Raw genomic sequence first — 23,225 nt, 5'->3', positions numbered from 1 at the left:
CAATTTCATATTGAGGGTAGTTTATGGATTTGAGTTTATAATTTGTAATTACAGGTATTTCTACCTCTAATAATCACAATTTACTTTTTTTATAATTTTAATGAAGCACTTCTGGGAGTTGCTCTTCCATTTATGGAAATTGAACTGTGTGTCCTTCTGGTTCTTTCTGCACAGGAAAATGTTATTTAGGACAAATATCAAATTCTATCTACATGTTCATGTGATTGGTCCACAATAGGGTTATTAGAATTCATTTTATTACTCGTTTAATAAATATAAACCAGTATGCGTAATAAACACAACTCATAATGTAATCAAGACATCATAGAATGAATTTTTTCTGCTTTCCACCATCCCTGTAAACTTTTCCCAGTGTATTAATCTTCCTTTTCTCTGGATAAAAACTCCATTAAACCTGAGTTTTCTACTCAGACCTTTGTCCTTCTAAGTTGCATATAATCTCAAATCAGAAATTAGAATGTTTGATAGTTGTAATTAAAATCTGAATTTGCATGCATTAAATCTTTTCTCTACCATTACCCTATCTCTACTTGCAGGGATCTGTTCCAGATTGGAAATTACCAGGAAAAATGGGAGGGGGATGGACAGTGAGATTAGCTTTTTCTTTTCCTTTCTCCTAACAATTGCTACTTTGACCTCAGTAAGGGGAAGGAAGGTTTGGTAAGGGGCTAGGACAAGATAAATGTTCATTTGTTGTGGTCTGGTAATAAGCTCTCTCCTGCCCTGTGCCCTGGAAGGTGGAACAGTCTTTTGGGCTCTTTCCAGGTTTGCTTCTGGTCCCTCCTTTCTTGGGATGAGGCATCTCTATTGAGAAAGGTCTTTGGTCCCTCCAAGAAGCCTTATAGTGGAGGACTCAAGATGGCTCTGCATATTCTGTCTCCCTGGTATGGCATTCACTGATCTGCAGGACACCGTGTTTTGGATCATATGGCCTACCAAACTCTAAAGTGCAAGCTGATTCTTCCTGGCTTTGTCATCAAAGCAAAGATTGAACCCATCTCTCATAGGCAGGAACAAGATCCCATTCATGGTTTAGATTTCTCAGGCTTGAGCCAAGCACCAGCCCTCGATATCTAACAGTTTCAGCAATTTTAAAAACAATTTTCCTAGGTAGGGGGATTGAAATCCTCACCTCTTTTTACTGGCTAGGAGTTAGAGGTTAAGATTTTGTAAGACTTCAACAGTATCTTTTCAGCTGTTCTCCCTTCCTTCCTCTTTGATCTCTAGTAATATCTTTGATCTGGATCAGGGGCTCAAGGACATAGAACAGGTTCTCTTACCTTCCCATTCTAAATTCTGTTTGGATAGGAAGTTCAGGGAATCCGATCCATACTCATTACTGGAGACTTGGTTGAAACTGAGACATAGCCAGGCGTATTTTAATATCCTGTTGCACAAATAATTAAAAATATGAGGAATGAGGAACAGCTAGGTTGAACCATATAAAAGTGCTGATACTGGACCATTCTGATTTACACAAATAGCAATTTCATCAGTCTAGTATTATGCCACTTTAAATACACAGTTGTATAATTTTACTAAATAGCAAGAGTCCACCATTGTCTGAAATTTGGGTTCAGATAGGTTTCAGAATTCATAAGATTTTTAGATTTTAGATTTAGATTTTTGAATGTAATTGAGTGCATGTTTTATATATTATATATCTCTGTGGCTCTGGATAACAAAGCTCTCTGATTTCTATATTGGGAGTATGTGTGGTTATGCAAGGAGCTGTTTTATTTGTAATGACAGCTGTGATTTCTGGTTTAGAATTTGCATTTTGTAGAGAAATTCCAGTTATCTGGTGAAACTTCTAGGTAATATGTGAACTATAGATAGAAGATACACCATATTCTGCCCAAGGTGTCTTTATAACTCAGCAATGTGATAATATCATCATAAAACCTCCGTCATAAATTCATTTCATTTCAGACTGCCTTAACAATTGATTCCACCCTGCAATATGTGAACACACTAATTTATAAAATTATAAGAAATTGTGTTAAATTTTAGAGGCTTAATATTAAAATGAGCAGGGATATTTCATAGTTTTCAATTTGCCCCTCCTTTATTTGTTACTAGGAACTTGATCACTAAAGTCATAAGTATTTGAATTTTTTAGCTGCTACACCTAGGTTTCCCTATTGTTTTTTTTCTTGTGCTAGCTTAGACTTCCTCAAATTTTAGTATAAAGAAGCATTACTCTATAGGAGTGCACACAGAGAATATGTATATTGTTAATTCATGGCTGATATAAAAAATTCCAGGGTAATTTTTACCTACATGCGGTTTCCACTTAAGGCTTCAATTTAGCAAATGACCCCTGTCCATACCTAAGAGTTGGCATGATAGTGACAGGACCCCTGAATTCAATACAATCAAAGATTGTTTAGTGAGGACTTGAATGGCAATTCCTCTTTGTTAAGTATGTATAAGCCGCTGCTTCTCACTGGCTTGTAACTTGTCCTGGTGTGCTCTAAGCAGGACCACCCGTTCAGCTGTATCTCATTAAGTTGGCATTGTAGGACCTCACTTAACCTACTTTCTTCTTTATACTTTCTGTAAACAAAAACTGTATAAACTTTGGGAACTGTTTAATATGGGAGCAGGTGCAGTATGGACAAAAGACTGCTGTCAGGCATTTAAGAAGCCACTTCCATGTGTCTACCACTGTTAGCGGTATGATCTTAACCAAATCACTTAAAGTCTCTCTGCCTTTTTTCCTGAAAATGGAGTTAACTAAAAGCAATGGTAATGGCTTAGATTTGTATGGTGTTTTGCTTCTAAGATTTATATTCACTAAACTTCATTTGATTCTCATAAAATCCTTGTGAGATAATAGCTCAGACAGAATTATCCATATCTGACGGGTAGAACTAATACTCAAAAAGGTGAAATACCTCAACCAAACCCTGTTTGGATAGTCCTTGCAATATGTTCTGGATTTGCATCTAGAATCTAGATTTTAAACTCCAAATACAGTTGTTTTCCCCTCATTCCCCCACTCCAGCTATATCAGTTTTTTTTTTTTTTAACTTCAGTCAAATGGTATCACAAGTTACTGTATTTTCAGTCTGTGTTTCAAATGTTCTATTATTTCCTAAATATGTTTTAGTTGACTCCATTTTAACCTAAATTTATATAAAGTAAAATTATATAGTTATTGCAAATGGATAATCAGTAACATTTGCCATAAATGGGAAGTGTCCATAAAACACATGCACAGAACAAAACCCAAACTAAATCAATGTCTTTAAATTCTAGCAAGAAAATCTAGCTAAGGATTGAATCCTGAGGTTTGCTCTTCCTTTGTTTAAAAAAAAAAAGGAGATTAGCAAGCCATAGAAAGAAGTTGAAGACATACTGGCATCAAACTGAGAACTTTTCTTAATGAAATCAAAAGCTTTGAAACAGGACTATAATCTCACTGTGTGATTCAATATTAGTTAAGGCCATGCCTATAGGCTACCTGAAATCAATTTGTGTGCCACCAGTATTTGTCTCACACTGGGGAGAACCCGTACTATGTCTCACCTAGCATGACCTCCTCTTAGGGTTATAGTGAATTTCAGATAATACATGTGAAAGCACTTCAACAACATTAGCTAATTCTGGAGAGTGTGCATGTGAACACAATGCTGTGTATATGGTTCACATTTAATATTACATGAAAATGAAAAATACATTGTGCTTTCATTTTGTTTTTTGGTCACTTCTATATTAGGTGGTATATATGAACTCCTTTAATCCTTTCTAATTTTGTTTCATAGCTTATGCCACCACATATCCTTTATGTAATTTTTTATGTAGATATGCAGTGAAACATACACAGAAAAGTGCTCAAATCATAAAGATACACAGGTGGATAGATTTTTAGTAATTGAATACAGCCAGGTAGCAGATCAAGAAACAAATGATTGGTAGCACCCTAGAAACTCCCACCTGTCCCTTGCTGGTCCCAACCTTCCCAAGAGTAACTCATAGGTTGACTTCTAACAGCTCAAGTAAGTTTTACCTGCAACTGATTTTCAATTTGGTACTCTTTAGTATCTTGCTTCTTTCCCTCAACAGATTACTTGTGAAATTCACCTATGTTATTTCATGTAGTATTTACCCATTTTACTGTTAATGGACATTTAGGTAATTTCCAGTATTTCCTACTACCAAAAATATTATTCTGAATATTCTGTACATATCTTTTAGGAATATATATATATGCATTTCTTTTGCAGTGAATATCTAGGAGTAGTATTGTTGGGTCAAAGGAGATGTATGCATAGAGTTTAGGGGAAATTGCTTTATTTACATTTCTCATCTTCTGCCAACCAACAATGATTTGTAACTGCATCTTGATTTCCTTTTGGGGAAAGATTCACCATCAGTATGTAGTGATTTTAATGTAATATATCAAGTTCTTCTACTCCAGAAGCAGAAGGGTCCTTGGAGTATTCTTTTACTAGAACTTTCCTAGAATTCTCCTTTCTCCAGTGAGAATATAGAGGCCTAAGATCTAAGCTTATTCAGTCAGATTCTTTTTTGGGGGGAAGGGGGTAGCATTCAAAACTTGAGTAGAGCAATTCAAAACAGAACAAATGATTAGAATTCAATCTTGGTAGCAGCAGTGGTGACTTGGAAAGTCTGGTAAGATTTGTGTTGCCTGTTTCTCATCAGTTTTAAGCCTGGTTGTTTGCCTTCCCTGGATCCTGTGAGCTTCTGTATCTCCTTCCAACACATTCCCTTATTTGATTAAAATATCCGTGATGGCATTTGGTTGCAACCAAAGAAAACCTGTGTCAAGGATAAGCTCATATACCACTCACATCAGTAACACCTTTTCTCTTGCTCTGCTATAATGTTCCATTTAACTATATTCTGTTGAATATGATGAATTTCTAAATAATCTTGGTTCTACGTATAGGTGAAGATACCTATTAAAAAGTATGCATTCATGATTTCTGAACAGAGTGGAAATTCCTCCTACAAATGAGGCATAGGGGAAAATGGTGAAGATTATGCCCCTCTAATTAACTGCATGAGAGAGGTGAATAATGGAAGATACGGGATTTGGTGGTACAGAAAATTTTGTCTCCTAGAGTTGATATTTACTGATTCTAATCATAACTATATATTATTTATGAATGTTATATTACATTTCAGATTAAGTGCATTGAATAGCAGTGTTTGCAGTATCAGTTTTTATCAGGAGTAATGAGAAGAGGTAAGTGTCACTTGCCATGAAATTAATGGTTTGGGAAGAATTTCTACCAAGTATACTGAGCTGTATTTCATCTGTCCAAATTACGTTACATCGGCTTAAGAATTTAACATTGTATGTTTTACTTAATTATTAAGTTTTAACCCTGACTACTAAAATCTGGAGTTGACTGTACACAAACCGGCATTGTGAGAATTTGCCCTTATTTTATAGTTATTTGTAAGCTTCAGTTTCTTTGGAGTGTGCATTTATGGAATTGGGTAAAGTTTGCTTTATTTCATGTGTTGAATCTCAGGTATCTGTCCTAAACTGAAAAGGAACTTCAGGTCACATTTCACAGGGTTATAAGAACAAAGGCAATGGCTACTTGAGTTGACCTAGTTTAAACCGTTTCTCGGCTGACTGACCACAACATCAACTGTCAGTATTCTCCTGCTCTGCTTTCCCTAATTCTATCTCAGTTCACAAAGAAAAGGGGTTATTTGAAAAATCCTAGGATAGTTTTTTTTGGAGATTTGTATCCTACGGCTGTGGGTGTAGTTCCAGGCCATGCAGGATAAAACAGGGTCAAGCTGTTGAAAGCAACTTAAGCAATGGCTTAAAGCATAGGTACCGGAGGAAGATTGCTGGAGTCCCATTCTGCTGCCATTTGTCGGCTTTGTCTTCTTAGGCAAGTTACTCAGCCCATTAAGATTCAGTTAATGATAAGTAAAAAGGGACTCGAGTAGTGTCTACTTGGCTGTTATGATTAAATCTGTAAAGTACTCAGTCCAAGTGACACTGGATATTAACCATCATTAAAGGTTCCTCCATTGTAGTCCTGAGATGCCTCAAAGAATCTAGATTCCTAATTATAAAATGTGCACCCTCAAATATCAGACAAGGCTTTCCTGGTGTGCTCTTTTAAAGCCTCTTCCTTAAGGTACTTGCCACAATGTTTATACTTAAAAAGTTGTGAGGGTTGTTTGTCTGGATGTCCGTTTCCCTGACTGAGATTTAAATTTCACTAGGGCAGGGATTATGTTTCTTTTGATAATAAAATTATTTGTAATACCTAGGCAAATACCTGGTATATATTAAGTGCCAAATAAATATTTGTAAAATGAATGAGCTGATGGATGGATTGAAAATAGTCATCCAGGGGATCTACAGAGATACTAAAAGACCATTAAAACTGGGGAGGATTGGGGCACCTGGATGGCTCCGTTAACCAACTACCTTTGGCTCGGGTCATGATCCCAGGGTTGTGGCATCCACCCTTGCGTCGGGCTCCCTGCTCCTCAGGGAGGCTGCTTCTCCCTCTCTCTCTGCCTGCCACTCCCCCTGATTGTGCGCTCTGTCAAATAAATAAAATCTTAAAAAAAAAACAAAAAACTGAAGAGATTTAATTTACTTACAGACTCTAATTTTGCTCACATTATATTCTCAGTGCCTATAACTGATTCTCAAACACAGAAGTGATTGAATAAACATTAAGTTGAACAATATGAAACTGCCAATATCCAATTACTTCTGCCCTACAAAAATGGCAATTTCATGTAGATCAATGTGATATTTGTTGAACAGATTAGTAAATAAATGCTTGAATCCTACAGTAATTCCCCTTGTGGCTTTAATTTAAAATATGTGTTTATGTGTATTTGTGTGTCTTTGTTTTGCAGCACAAACAATTGGACACTGTACAATACACATTAAAGAGCTCCATCCCATATTTATAACCTCAAGATTTCTAGTACTAAATATGAAAAATTGATATTTTAAGTAAAGCTTTCTAAGAAAAAATCGTCAGATATATGCCATATATGGGAACTACTAATCTTAACTTTGTCATTTGTGGATCAAAGGATCAAAACATAATTAAGCTTCTATAAGATGGTCTTCTTAAAGTGTATTGCTTTTTTTTTTTTTTTTTTTTCATGTCAGGCTGTATTTAGGAACAGATAATCTAGCTCATGGAATTTTGTATAGCAACACTTGAAGAGTATATATATTTTTTTCTTTTTAAGCTTAGAGTTTATTAAAGATGCCAAAAAGATTTGTTGGCAATGACTAACCCTATTAAGGAATGAGCAATATGCATATTTTCTACTCTGTCATAATGATGAACAACTATGCATCTATGGACTGGGTTTCTGATAGCAACTTAAGAGTTTCCTCTCACCTAGAAAGTACTCACTATTATTAATCTTAGCACTAAGAGACTAGTCCCTCTTCTGGTGTGTTGAGATTACTCTTCTAAATTTTACTTTTTCCTCCTCTGAGTCTTAGCAACTATGATTTTCTAGACTGGGATATCTGCTTTTAATTTGATCCATTATTAATAATTATGTTTAATTTTTTAATAATTCTTATGTACTTGAAAGCATATTCATAAAATAATGAAACATTATTTATGATTTATACAGAAGGCTTTGTAACCCTTCCATCAATATGCATGTCACAAAGGCTGAGAGCTTGTCTTTTTAAGTGTTTATATGTATATGTATTTATTTTTAATAATTGTAATGGGTATAGTTTCTTGGATGTGTGTGTGTTTGTGTCCTTATTCTTTCTTCTCACTAGCAGATAACCTTATTTCTTGCTACTGTGGCCATGTGGAATGAGAAGAAAGACCAGGTCAGCTAGAATTCAGAATCAGGTTCTCTGATTTTAAATCCCAGGTTTTTATTTTTCTTTTGGAATTCCAAAACATATTCTAAGCTCACTGAAACCGGCCAACTACAATTTAAAATAGATATCAGTCAAAAGAATTTTTATTGAGTGCCAACTGAAGTGTCTGGTTTATCTTTTAATGATTGTGTTTGGAAGATAACCTTATAGCTGTGTGGTGAACATCTTAGCATTTTTGAAAGAACTATGTTCCAGCTATGTCATCAGTGAAGACCTGGTCTGTGTTAAAATCTCTCTAAGCAAATGACTCCACAACTTTCCTAAAGTCAGTCTGACGTTTACCTATTTTTACTGTCAGAATATTTTACTATATGGTTAAGCTTATCTTGTGCTGCTCCTTAATCTATCTTGTTCAATCTGCAGTATACTTTGGGAATAATTATTCATGATTTTCTGATATTAGGAGTTTCTAATGTCTCAAACTCTTATTCTAGATCTTTCCTCTGAGTCTTTTCTAACTCTTGCATGTCTTTCTTTACTTAGGTAATTTAGAAAGCTTCACTTTCCATCTATGCTGCTTTTCTATTATAAAAGCACCTTAATAACTCATTAGTTTTATTAGCAGAATCATAACACTGATTCATATTTATTTAGCATGTTAATCAGTATGACCTTCAGTATTGCAATTTCATTTTGGGAGACTTACAACACAGAGTTCCCCTTAATTGTTTACTTGAATATTGTATTTTTATTCATTCAGTTTCTATTGTCTATTCGTACCTTGTTTGTTAATCCAGTTAAAGTACAAAATGCCTGCATTTTCACACTATAATTTAGCACTATTTTTTTTTTTTAGCACTATTAAGGTATTAAATCTTAGCATAAAATATATGGCTAATTTTATTCTTTTCACCCTTAATGCTTATATTACCTTTTTGACCTTTAAACTTATAAATATGTAAACAAACTCAAAATTCAGAGACAGGCATCAGTGGGCAGTTTATACATTAAAGTGGATATGCTAAAATCAAGTCTTTTTTTTTTTTAATTTTCAAGTAATATACTCAAACATAAAAAAAAAACAACTGAGCATATTTATTACCCATTTATAATCTTGTTCTAACTGAATGTTTTAAATCAGTCCAATAAGATAGAGTTGTTGAACTTCAAGAGGAGCAATAAAAATATATTTTGGAAGATTGCATTTTTAATTTAGTAAATGATCTATAACTGTTTTATTTGTTTCAATTCTAAGAGTTTAAATCAAGCAATGTAACATAATACTTTCTACTATATTTTAGGAGGAACTAGTTAGTTCCTGAAAATAACTGCCCTCTCAAAAAATAGTTTTGAAATACCAAATAAAATTCATTTTAATAGAAAAATCAATTTGATTAAATCATGTAGATTATTTATTGTATTCAATAAAGAGCATTAGTTTCAGAGACATGAAAAGAAATAAATATATGTAAAGAAGAAAAAATTATCTGAAAAGTAAAGAAAACTAACACCATAGAGGTTGACATGAGTTTAAATTCAATTACTATTTTATCTCTGACTAAATCCCACAGGAACATAAAATTAAAAAAAATATGCTAAGAAGTATGGCAGATTAACCTATCAGAATAAATATGTAAACTTGTAATGAAACAGAAATGGGTCAGGATCAGACAATAGCAACCAGAAATATAATTTACAAAGCTTGTGGCAGAGAGATAACGGTATCAGATTTAGGAGGTACAAAGATCTGGCAAGTGACAGGCAGTGCTATTTGACTATCAAATAAGAAGTCAGGAGATAGAGGAAGATAGGCAAGTTCTGGGAGGGTACCTAAATAGGGAGAGACTGGCAGATCTCTACAGTCTGGTAAGGCAAGCAGAATTCAGAATCTGAGGGTCAGATATTCAGGAGTAATATCATGACCAAGTAGGGCAGGTAAGTTCTCATCTTAGAACTCCTGATTTTAAAAAAACAAATAAAAAAACAAACAAAAAACCAAATATGTTTACCACATACGTTCACAAAATAATTTATAGTGAGAACAAAGTCATTGTTCCTAGAAATATTTTACCTTTTGTTAAGTCAAGGACAAAGCAGTTAGTACTTTCTGAAGTTCATAGAACAGCTGACAATTTTTAAGGGTAAGTTGGGAACCAGGTATTATATGCAAGTACTTTATGTGTGTCATTTCTCTTAATCCTTAATTTATATTATGGGTATTATCTCCATTATACTTATGAAAAAAACAGAGGAACAGAGATTAAATCATTTGCTTAAGGTCATACAACTAGTAATGAATAAAGTCTGGATTGGAATTCAGGTAGTTCGACTCCAAAGCTACAACGATATACTATTCTAGAACAAGGACAGGTGAGATTCTAAGGTGAATATGATCAGTTTGAGTGTAATTCATTTTTGGACATCATGATGAAGTAGTGTGGACTAAGTAACTATCTACAACTCCTATATTTGAAATTCATAGTTAATAATTAAAATACTAAGGAACATTCTGTTTAAGTCAAACCACCACAAAATACTCTTCACTACACTTGAGAATAAGTTATGGAATCTTCAATAGAATGAGAAGTTGTCTTGTTGAATTTGGTCTTGGATTTATCTAAATTCATTTGTTCTTGTTATTCATTCATTCTTTACAATTATTTCACTCTGTGTGGCAAGAACTATATTAGGGACAGAGGAATTAACATAACAGAGAGCATGTCCTTATGAATTTATAGTTTATTGGTAGAGATAGTCGATAAATAAATATGTATGTTATAATGTTTCTTTGAAATAGTGCTATGAGGAAAAATAAATCAGACTAAAGGTAGAGAGTAAAAGGAGAGGTGGTTCTTTTAAAGGGTGTTCATGAAAGGATTCTCTGGGGAGGTAAGTTTGAAAAAAGATTTAAAGTGAATGAACAAGGTTTCCAAATATGTGGTGGAAAATAATTTAAGAGGAAAGAGTAAGTGTAAGTACCCTGAGTTCAGAAAACAAAGGGAGGAGTATTAGGAGATGAGTTTGTAGAGACAGAAGTGAGATCACTGTAGACTCACTAGATTGTAGCATAACGTTCCCAAGGTGAACCAGATAGGAAGCCATTGGGGGTGTTTTACATGAGAAGTGTCATAATCAGATTTTTAAAAATTTAAAATCCCCCTCCCCCCCCCAGCTACTGAGGTAATGCCTTAGACTAAGGTGCTAGTGGTGAAGGTAAAGACAAGTAGTCAGGCTGCTATATTTTAAAGGCAGAGCATAATATAATTACTCATGATTTCAGATTTGAAGTTTTGATGTTAAAAAAAGGAGAATATTTCAAAGTTTTTAGCCTGAGCAATTGGATGAATGGTGATACCAGGTTTGAGGGGATAGAAATAAGCATTTTAGAAATACTAAATGTTAAATGTCTATTAAGGATCCAAATGAGGATAGAGATTTGGCAGTCAGATGAACAGTCAAGAGATAGTGGGCATGTTCTAAGATAAGCATACAAATTTATGTAGATGGTTTCCAAAGCCTTACGACTGGATGGACTTGCCTAGGAATCTGGATGGATAGAGAACACAGAGAGGCAATGATTGAGTTCTGGGTTATTCCAGTACTTAATAATCAGGAAGAGGAAAAAATGCAGAAAATGTGTTTGAAAGGAAATATTAAAATAAAACCCAGGAATGGGTAGTGTCTTAGAATTGAAGAGATGAAAATGTTTCAAGAAGTAGGAAATGTCTATGTCAAATGTTGCTCAGAAGTTGAGTAAATTAGGACTAAATATAGACCATATAACCATAGAATTTACCAACATGGAAATTGTCATTATCCTTGAGTAAAACAATTTCAAAGGAATGGTTGTGATCAAAGCCCTAAGAAATCAAATGGAGGCAGAAAACAAACAAACCCTTTGAGAAATTTTGCCAAAATGCAAACAGAGAAATTGGGCAATAACTAAGCACACAAAGTATAGTTTTCTTTTTTCTTTGGTGAATGTTGTTATAGAATGTTATATGCAAATAGAAATGATCCAATAATCAGAAAAAAAAATGAAATTTACATTTGAAAAAGAAAACTGAAGGAACAAAATTCTTGAGATAGAGAGGAGGATGAAATGCATATAAGTGCATGGGTTTACCTTAGGTAGATGTAGGGACTTTCCATTCACTGTAACAGAAAGGAAATTCCGAACACATAGGTACAGATGCAAGCAAGATAGCAGATGATGTGAGAACAGAAGTTCTATTTTGGTTCCCTCAGCTTACTCAGTGAACTAAGAATGTGGCTATCACTTGAGAGTGAGGTGGGGAGGTGGGTGCTGGAAATTTGAGGAAATCCAAAATGGTGTGAAATAATCTTCTTTGTGATTGGGAAAGTAAATTCCCTGTGATATGTATTAGAATAACAGAGCACTGCTGAGGTCCGAATTGAGATAAGTGGTGCCAAATGTGCAGTGAGACTAGCCAGCATGGTTATGTATACTTTCCACAGTTTCACAGTTGTGTTAAGCAGTGTGGGTGCAAGCACAGTGTCACAGCTATTTGGATTTAATTAGGATTGAGGTGTTTTGTTTTGTTTTGTTTGTTCAAATAAGTTCAGTAGATGAAAGCTATAGACCAGGAATCTAAACTGGATTTTTTTAATGAGTAACGGAGAGGTTGACTGCCAATATGAAAGTGATAGATCAATGGATTAATGGTCTTAATGGGTTGAAGAGTTATTGGAGTGGGACTAATGATTTGAGTAAGTGAGCTGGAAAGATAGGAACTCGTGTTTAGAGGTCTGATCCTGTCTAAGGTCTTTAAAATAAAAAGGAGAACGTCAGCTATTACAAGCTACTGATGTCACAAGCAGCTGGACTTGCTACTGAATAATTTAGAAAGATGGATGTGCAATTCACGTGTCATATGACCTGCAATTCACTCATCATATGGAAAAAATGAACCTTGTTTTTGAAATGGCATCTGTATACTCCAAAATAATAATAAAGGTAAAATTAACACTCCTGTGTTAATCATCAGGGAAATACAAATCAAATCCACAAGGAGATACCATCTTACACCTGCCACAATGGCTAGCATCAAAAAGACAAGAAATAACAAGTGTTGGGAAGGCTATGGACAAAAGGGAAACACTTATGCCCTGTTCGTGGGAATATAAATTTGTGCAGCCACTGTGGAACAGTCTGGCGGTTCCTCAAAATATTAAATCTAGAATTACCATATGATATAGTAATTCCATTTAGGAATTTACCCGAATGGTAAAAGGATATTTACCCAAAGAAAACGAAAACAATAATTCAAAAAGACATAGACTCCCCTATTCACAATAGTCAAGATATGGAAGCAGCCCAAATGTCCATCCATAGATGAATGCATAAAGAAGATGCATATATATATATAAAATATATGGAATATTACTTAGCCTATAAAGAAGAATGAGATGTTGCCATTTGCAATAACATGGAAGAACCTAGAGGGTATAATGCTAAGTGAAATAAATCAGGCAGAGAAAGACAAATACCATATGATTTCACTCATATGTGGAATTTAAGAAAAAAAAAAGCAAATGAACAAAGAAAGAAAGAGATAAACAAAAAAAAACCAGATTCTTAAATATAAGCTGATGGTTGCTGGGTGGGGGAGGTAGTTAGGGGCTTGAATGAAATAAAGGGGATTAGGAGTACACTTATCTTGATGAGCACTGAGTAATGTATAGAATGGTTGAATCATTATATTGTACATCTGAAATTAATATAATACTATGTTAATTATACTTTGATTAAAAAATTAACATGTAAATGACTCGAGATAATCTGTATTAATGTGATTTAAAAAAAAATCTAGTCTGTAACTCAATTCTGAATTATTTTTACGGAAGTTATAAAAGTTTGAAGGATTAATACATGATGTAGCAAAGTTGTCTTTGTATACAAAATGCTGACACACTGAAACACAAAATATTGACACATACCCTAAGTCAATGCAATGAGCGATGATTTAACAAGTTTCTGTAACTTTGAGACAATGGTTTAGTCAGTATCTTATCAGTACAAAATTATTTGATTTCTTCTACTTTATTTTATCTTAGTGATCTTCAAAAATTACCCTTTGGCCTTAGATATAATTTTTAGGCATAAGCTCCAAAAGCAGTACATTAAAAAAATTTATTTGCTGTAACTCTTGAGTTTTTCTCTAAAATATATTCCTAGTACATGGAAATACTAAATTATTGATGAAATATTAAGAAGTTATAAGAATTTGATAAAAATGTTATAGTGTTGTCACTTATTTTACCTATGTGTGCATACATATATAAACATATAGTGGTACTTTTTGCAGAAACTAAATGGCAAATTCATTGAACTTAGTTATTCTGGAAAAAGGCTATATACATCTCTTCTTGATGCTAAACAAAATAGCTTAGTTTTATTTCAGAGATTTAAAAACAAACATTTAATATAAACACATGTTTATTACAATTTCCAAAAAGGCATGTACTTTCATCAAAGTAATTTTAAATATTTGGGAATCATAATAAGTTCTTGGCACTAGATTGTCCTTGTGATTTAAAACATGTTTTTTTATACAAATAACAAATCCAATGTTTGTGTGTGATTGTTTTCCTAGCAATCATATAGTTGGATATAGTTTATTAAGTAGGGAAATCTTAACATTGCCAACTAGTACCTTGTGAATACCTTTTGACTTCAGTGGATTGTAAAATGGTTCCCAGAATATATATTTAATGTATATACACACTTACATATACAGATTAAATATTTTCTTTCTGACATTCTCAATGATAGTCTCACTCACATGAAAATTTGAAGCCCATATGGAAAATCTGGGGAATTTGGTATGAGAATATTGGTAATAGAAGCCTACGTTCCCCTTATTTGAGGATTTTGGCATCCTTTTTAATCCTGATTTGTTTATGTAATCTACTATTGCTGCTTCTTTGTGCTTCCTACTATTAAGAATTTTGTGTTTGAGTCACAGAATTTTAAGGGTTGAAAGATGAGATTTTAGAATCCTTCTATTTTCCAGCAGGGGAAACTGTAGTCCAGATAGATTGAAACTTGCTCAAGGGCCACATAACTAGCAAAAGGCAGATTCTGAATTCAAGTTTTCTGACTTTAAATCTTGCGCCCTTTCCATGTTGTGCTGGAGCGGGCCTCTAAGGATTGACAGGGTATCCTGAGGGAGCCTGAGCCGAAGGAAGTTATTCTGGGAGAAGAAAGCAAGAGCTTTATGATGTCCTGTTAGGGAAAAAGCAAAATAAAATGCAGTTGTTACTTGAAGTTTGGAGGGAAAAAGAACGAATAAAATATGGATAACTTTAAAAGAACATCATATAAGGCTGTTAGTACATCAATCCAGTGTTTATTTTGAGCAGTTGGTGACATTTAGAAAGAAGTGAGGTTTCCAGACATTTTCGGTAGGTGGTCAGTTTGACATTTCTATATAATGCCTCTCTGGGCTAATAAAACTTGTCTGTTCCTGCTGGTTCCATTTTCATTTTATTCTTTCTGTTCATTTAAAGCAACAATTTAGTAAATCACAGTAAATAGGCAAATACTGAAAGTCAAGTGTTTATACATGCTAAAAATTCTTTAAGCCTGGACTTTTTTTTTTTTTTTCTTCATAACAGATGGGAGAAATGTGAGTAATTTCACTGGAATTCTGTAGCCTTATTTAAAAAAATTCATTTAGCGGCATTTAAATATTCAGTTTATGTCTAATAAAACAAATCATATTTTTAAAAAAGCCCCACAATTATTATCAAAACAGATTCATGTGGCTTGGCAACTGCAAATAACATGGACATCTGTTACTGGGAAAATAAGTTAAACCAAAATAAATTGAACCATAGTGAATGTTGCTGTAATTTAGCAATTATTATTTTAAACTACAAATTTATCCTACCTAACATCAGCTGGACTTTTGTAATATGTCCTATTTATAGCATGTCATGTCACCCACAAACCTGTTTCAAAGATTGCCTAAATTTCTCAAACCCTAAAACATAGACCCACTAGTCTACCCAGTACCATCTTCTCATAAATTATCTAGTCTCCTATATTTATGTGAATATCATTGCAATCCAGATAGTTCCCTCCCTTTTCTTATTTTCTCCCCTATATCTTAATTCACCTTGATTCCTTCTCACCTCCAAAGCAGGAAGTGTTCCTGCTTCCTCTTATGAGACTGGGCATATATCTTTGCTCTTCAGTACATTGTGCCTCCTAAGATCTTTTTATATGTTGTCTTCTTTTTAAAAGGTGTAATTAATAGGGGGTGTGGGGACTCTGGAACTGGCTCTGCTTATCCCCATCCAAAACTTATGGAGCTTTTTTCTCCCTCTGCCTTCAGGTCTCGCTCTTGTTATCCAGGACTTTACCCTATTTGGAGAACATTTGACGATCTTAGGACATTAAAAAAGAGATTGTCCAATGGAAGTCGTTGTGAGGGGAATTTCTCCTGCTAAAGATTGACAAGCATCACACAGGTATCTGTAGAGGCTACTTTACCCTTAATACCCTCAGTAAAAAGAACAGCTTAAGTAGCTGCTCAGCACAGGTCATGCTTCCCTCCTATAGGAGCTGGTATAGACAGGATTTGCTCTTGGAAGAAGTGAGGTAATCTTATTGATGTTCCCAGTCCCTAACAGGAATGATCCACTTAGGTTTGGGAGGCTCTCTCTTTTCTACCTTGTGGGTTTTCCTTACCTTTCTGCCAGAATTAACACTAACCAAGAATAGCTTAAAATACTGTTGTTCATATGCCTCTTAAAATGATGTTTATGAATAAACCTAAGGCTGTATTCTTTTTTGAGCTTTGGTTTTTTACCCTCCTCCTGTTTTATTTTCTTGATAGTGCCTGCTCTTGCAAATTAAAAGACTTCACTCTTACATGGCTATCAATGAAATGGGCTTCATAAGCCAATTTGAAAGGCAAATCTTATCATTAACTCTTTGTTTTTTCAGCTACAGTGATCTTAATTCCCTCCAATTTACTTCTGTTGAATCAGGGAAGATTATGCATAAATATTTGCACATAAGAAAAGCAAATTATTCTATTTAAAATATTATACATCTGAAACTGCCCCTGTACCCTTTTTACTGATTCCTTCATCTTTTTATGCACTAAACTTTGAAATGTTCCTACAGTAACAATGATGACAAACAACAAAGACAAGCCCGTGAACTTCTTAACTAATAAAGGTATCAACCTACTTCTCTCCTTTTCCCAATCTATTGCTCCATTCAAATATCTTGAAGAGTGAAGTCCCTTTATTGGCTGCAGTCTTCAGTGCTTATATTCTTCTGTCTGCTCCTAGAAAACTTATTTCTTACTATTGATATCTTAAGTAGATATTGGTTTAAATATCACCATGATTATATTTGTGACTTTTCTCTGAATTTGTCTATCACCATTTCTGCAAGGGAACATCCACATCCAAATCCGTTCATGCTGAAATGTTCCCTATGCAGGTGAGTTATTTCTCCTTCTAGCCAAGGTTAATTTCTGCACATATCCTCTGGCTCCCATGACCAATACCCTTTCTTCTCCATCTCCAAGACATTCCTGAATCAACTAATTGCTTTTTTTCTCTTCATCTTCAAACTCTTTGGCCCTCTCTGCTGGTTCATTAGTTTTGTCTCCTTTCCTGTCTGTTGTTTTGTTGCACCCCTAAGTAGAAGTGTTCCCCAGATTTCTCCTCTCACTGCTTCTCTCACCTTGCTCTTTCAGTCTATCTAAGGGTTTACATTTATTTTCAAGGTTTTAATAACCCACATTCTTAGTTGGTCACTCCCCAATCTAAATCTAAAGTAATAATACTTCAATGGTATAACTTTACCATTACTTTAGTAGTTATATTAAAGTGGCTAAAAATGCTAAGAGATCATAAAGAAAGCACACATAAAACCCATATATTATCCAAATTTTATTTTCTCCCTTGGAGCAAAATAATTTGCCGAGGCACTCAGTAACACAATGTTTTAATTTTGCATTTCTGTTTTTGTATTCTCTAGTTTGAAAACAAAGCACATGTTAACTCTGGATTTCAGTATGACTTGTAGTAATATGTGGTATAAAATGCTTTTTGAACTGTTTCTGAGCACAGCATGGAAGTTTCTTATTGACTTTTTGCTCACTGTGAATGAGACAGACCTTTCTAAATTATTAAAGTGCAAGTGATTTCTTCAAGGTACTATTGTAGGATATTTCTTGACTTAGGGTTATTTTCTCTTTACCTCATTCTTTTCACACAAAGTTAAATATCTTGTAGATTCTGGAGTTTTCTTATTTGTGGAATCGTCTTATGGAATCTCATTAGTATTTTTGATTCAAGCATTAGAATATGAAAAAATGAACTTCATATATTTACACACATAGGAGAAATAAATTTCATTCTTGCTATTACTGAATAAGTGTTAAGTATTTTCCAAGCACTGAGTAAAGCAAATGTATTTCTGATCTCCATGTTGTTATCCAGGGCCTAACTTAATTATGATTTTAAGAGTATCAAAACTATTAAAGTTAATCTTTTCATTAGGTGAAAATATTGAAATCAATGGAGGTAAATAGATATGAACTGACGCACCTTAATCTTAATGGTGTAGACCTCAATTCTTAATCTTAATTCATAGGCCTCAATTCTTGCATATGTAGTAACATGGGTAGGAATGTTAAGATGAGAGAGCAAATTGTAAAATTCTCTTCATGAGAGCATATGACTTGTTTAATTTTGCAAAGCCTAACAACTTGCCCAAAGTTAAATATTAAAATTTCTGCATTTATTTCTCTTAAAAATAAAAATAATTTGGCAACTATTTCAAGAAGGAATAATTAGTAAGCAATATGAAATAGAGGACATGTTATGGAATATCTTATTTTTATGTTAGATTCAGTTTGCTTAATTTCCTCTAGGGGAAAGAATAGTTACTCAAAGTTCTATCTATAGATGTGTAATGAGTTAATTAATGACAAGAATTATACTGCACAAAGACAACAATTTCCTCAATAGAATTACAGATTGTACTATATGCTCTTCAAAATATAAGGGATGGTAAGAATTAAAACATTTCAGAGTACATATGTCTTTGTCTTCTAAATTTCTAGCAATGTTTACTTAGTTTTCAAAGCTATAGTTCTTTAAAACCCGTTGTTTCCATGTATTATTCCTCGGAGAAACAAAGTAAATCATAAATTTAATTACAATTAAAAACTTTATTTGATTTTGGGTAAAATGAGGAGGTAAAATCAAAACAATGAAATAAACAATTTTCACATGAAAACTGTTTGGTGTTGTTAGAGAAGACAACTTTGATTTCTCAAATAACAGATAAAAGGAACTTTATAGCCAAACTGTGGAAAGAGCCAAGATGTCCATCAACAGATGAATGGATAAAGAAGATGTGGTATATATATGCAATGGAATATTATGCAGCCATCAAAAGGAATAAGATCTTGCCATTTGCAACGACGTGGATGGAACTGGAGGGTATTATGCTGAGCGAAATAAGTCAAACAGAGAAAGACATGTATCATATGACCTCACTGATATGAGGAATTCTTAATCTCAGGAAACAAACTGAGGGTTGCTGGAGTGGGGGGTGGGGTGGGAGGGATGGGGTGACTGGGTGATGGACACTGGGGAGGGTATGTGTTCTGGTAAGCGCTGTGAATTGTGCAGGACTGTTGAATCTCAGATCTGTACCTCTGAAACAAATAATGCAATATATGTTAAGAAAGAAAAAAAGAAGAAGAAGAATGTAGCAGGAGGGGAAGAATGAAGGGGGGGAAATCGGAGGGGGAGAAGAACCATGAGAGACGATGGACTCTGAAAAACAAACTGGGGGTTCTAGAGGGGAGGGGGTTGGGAGGATGGGTTAGCCTGGTGATGGGTATTGAGGAGGGCACGTTCTGCATGGAGCACTGGGTGTTATGCACAAACAATGAATCATGGAACACTATATCTAAAACTAATGATGTAATGTATGGGGATTAACATAACAATAAAAAAAATTAAAAAAAAAAAAAAAAAAACAGATAAAAGGAACTTTAGCAGGACTTGAATGAAAGGAACTTTGAGACAGAGCTGGTAAATTGCCTGAATGTTTGAAAGTGCACATTTCAAACCATAGTAATTTTTTAAAATAAAAAAAATATTTTTTAAGAAACTATTAAAACAAAACAAAAAAGGATTTTAAAAGTAAAATCAGGGTATTGTTTCATAGCCTAGAAATCAATTTAAATTATTTAAATTGATGGGGAAATCTCAAATCTCTGTAATAATAGGAAACAATGTATTCTGAATCCCACAGACCAAGTGAGGAATCTATTGTTGACACCAGGGTTTGCTCAGAAATTAAGCCACATTATTTGGTACTTGGCTACATCAGCATCAGTAGATCCATGATCTGCAGAAATGTCTCAGGAATTGGTTTCTGGACGATCATATTCACAGGTTCTGATTCAGCAGCTGCAATGTACACCTAAAAATTCCTCAGGAAGGGACTATTCCCTGGGTGATAGTTTTCAGTGGGACCAGTGATATATATTATATATATAAATTTACTATGAATTTAAGTTACAGGATTTGAATATATAGTTTACTATTTTTTTAAAAGATTTTATTTATTTGAGAGAGAAAGAACATGAGCGGGGGGGAAGGGTAGAGGGAAAGGGAGTAACAGACACCCTGCTGAGCATGGAGCCCAAAGCGGGACTCCCTCTCAGGACCCTGGGATCACGACCTGAGCCAAAGGCAGATGCTTAACTGACTGAGCCACCCAGGAGCCCTATAATTTACTTTTTAGTATAAATTTATTTAGCAACTGACAAGTGTGTTTGCTATGTTTTAGATGATTTACTAGGTCTTACAGGTGATAGAGTGTTGAGTAGATCATAAGAAGTTTTTAGTATAAGAGGAATTGGACAGGAACAATATATCTCTAAATAGAACACAACAGTCATTTTGTTCAATCCTTTTTCATTATTGACTGAAGCAATGCCTATCATATAGTAGTACTCAATATATATATTTGTTGGATGAATAGATATAAATATCACAGGAGAATGAAAGTGTTCCAAGTGTTCAAAGCATGGGTAGTAGTGTATTTGCAGAACGCTTCATGAGTCACATCCCTGGATATGGCTCAATGCTGGGTTCAGTGGTGCTGGACATGAAACCTTGTGATGCATATTAAGCAGATGTGAGGCATTATATTTCTTTCTTTCTTTCCTCCCATTCATTTGTTCATTCATCATTCAATAGTTTATGAACACCTCCCAATGACAAGACCAGAACACAGAAATAACAGAGATCTGCCATTAATGAGGTCACCATGTATTGAAGGAGACAGGCAAATATATAGGCAATTAAAATAGATCATGATAAATGCTATGATAGGTTCTATGGGAAAGAAAAGGGGAGAAAGAGAGAATATATGTAATGTGTCAGGGTTGGTGCATCTGATTTTGTCTCCTGTCTTCAGAACTGAATTAGGATGAATAGGAATTAGTCTGTTTATATTTAATCTCTCAGAGTAACATTAATCCTGAGTTTAGTTCCAATTCCTCTCTTACCTTCTCAAATTACGTTGTTAACCATTATACATTCCATGTTGAATGGATACAATTGTCTACAATACACTTCACATTTTGTTTTCTCATCAGCTGCAACATAACTCCGTTAACACTCCATTCCGTCCTCTGTACTCTTTGATTGGACCTGTAATTTCTTCACATTATTATGTGCCTATCCTAATAGCAAATATGGAACTGTCTTGCTAATCGACCCCTGTGTATCTTTGTAAGGCACATTATAAATGCATGTTTGCTTTGGGCTTTTGCTTTGATACATGGTGGGAAATCGATTCAATTTTCATTTTGTTTGGCATTTCTTTCAGTTGTTCTCTTTTCACTTATGAAGCCCACCTTAAAGATTCCCTTTATGTATTGTGTTAGCTGCCTTAAAAGTATGTGGCAAACTCCTATACTGATCCTGTAAACCCATCTGTTTCATTCCAAGCAAGCAGTTTTCCACAATCTTTGACATCTATACTCACTGTATCATTATTTGAAATAATTATTTGACAATTTCTCAAGCTAGGGTAAAGGGCTATGTCTTATATTTAGCTTTGAAAATAATCTAAGAAGCTGAACTGCATAGGGATTCCTAACATGCCATATAAAGTCAGACCGCCTGTGGTCAGATCACATCTGTTATTTACTCTCTCTGTAAATTAAGGCCATTGACCTCTGTGGGCCTCACTTTCCTCATCTGAGAGATGGTGATGATGATAATACTTACACAATAAGATTCATGCAAACCTTAAATGTGTTTATATATGTAAAATGCTTAGAATGGCATTTACTAATACTTATTACTTATGCATGTGTTCTAACCAGATCACTACCCCCGTGGAAATTATGGAGATGCTACTTACAATAATAAAGGCTAATAGTCAAAGGTGGATTGACACGAAAATCATAAAGCTTAATCGTTAGGCTCTCTCACTTGGACAGGTCCCTATTGGTCATGCATTTTTGGTAAAACCTCTGAAAGTAGTGTGATAACTGCAAGTACTTGAGACCATTGTCTCTTCCCTCCATGACTTTCTCCCTACTATAATACCTGTGGATTGGCCACAGGCATTATTAGGATACAGTTAGGGGAAAGTTGAGCTGGGAATATATTTACTTTGGGTTTTGTGGGATGTAGTTGCATAGTTTACAACACCTTTGCTTTATAGCCAAATAATTGTTAGCTCTGTCAGTTATGAAGAGCTTTCAGGAATACCTCTACTGTCCATGATGCAAACCCCCCATGACATCCTTACAGTGTTAGAGGTTGTAATGAAATGTGAACTCATCCTATGGATCTCAACACTAAAAATATGTGTGGTAGAGGAGATAGAGTATGAAATGTGTGAAGCCAGAAGCTAGTTTGTGGACAACTTTCTATCATAGAACATATAAAATTGTGTGTGGGGGGGAGTTTGTGTCTTCTCAATATCTTGTTAAAACTATCAATAGTAACAATATATTAAAATAAATTTCAAAAATCATTCTATTCTTTACAGAAAACATTTCAAAATAATTTTCACATGAAAGGACAATTGAAGAGTATGCAGCCAAAAATGTAGAAAAACTTTTGTGTTAAGAAATTAATAAAATAGTCTTAGATTTTTAGATTTTGTGATGTGCATATTTATCAGCATTTTAACTTTGTAGTTCTTTCTGATTATTTTCACATTCTAAATAAATGACTGAAATGTATTTAATTTTGAATTTGTAATCTTATTTTATTTTTCAGTATAATCTTCCAAATTATAGAAACTTTAGTACTCACAAAATCTGAGTCCATCCCAGCTAAT

This window comes from Phoca vitulina, unplaced genomic scaffold, assembly GCF_004348235.1.
Source record: "Phoca vitulina isolate PV1807 unplaced genomic scaffold, GSC_HSeal_1.0 scaffold76, whole genome shotgun sequence".
In the NCBI taxonomy this organism is placed as follows: domain Eukaryota; kingdom Metazoa; phylum Chordata; class Mammalia; order Carnivora; family Phocidae; genus Phoca; species Phoca vitulina.
This window is presented reverse-complemented; position numbering follows the sequence as displayed.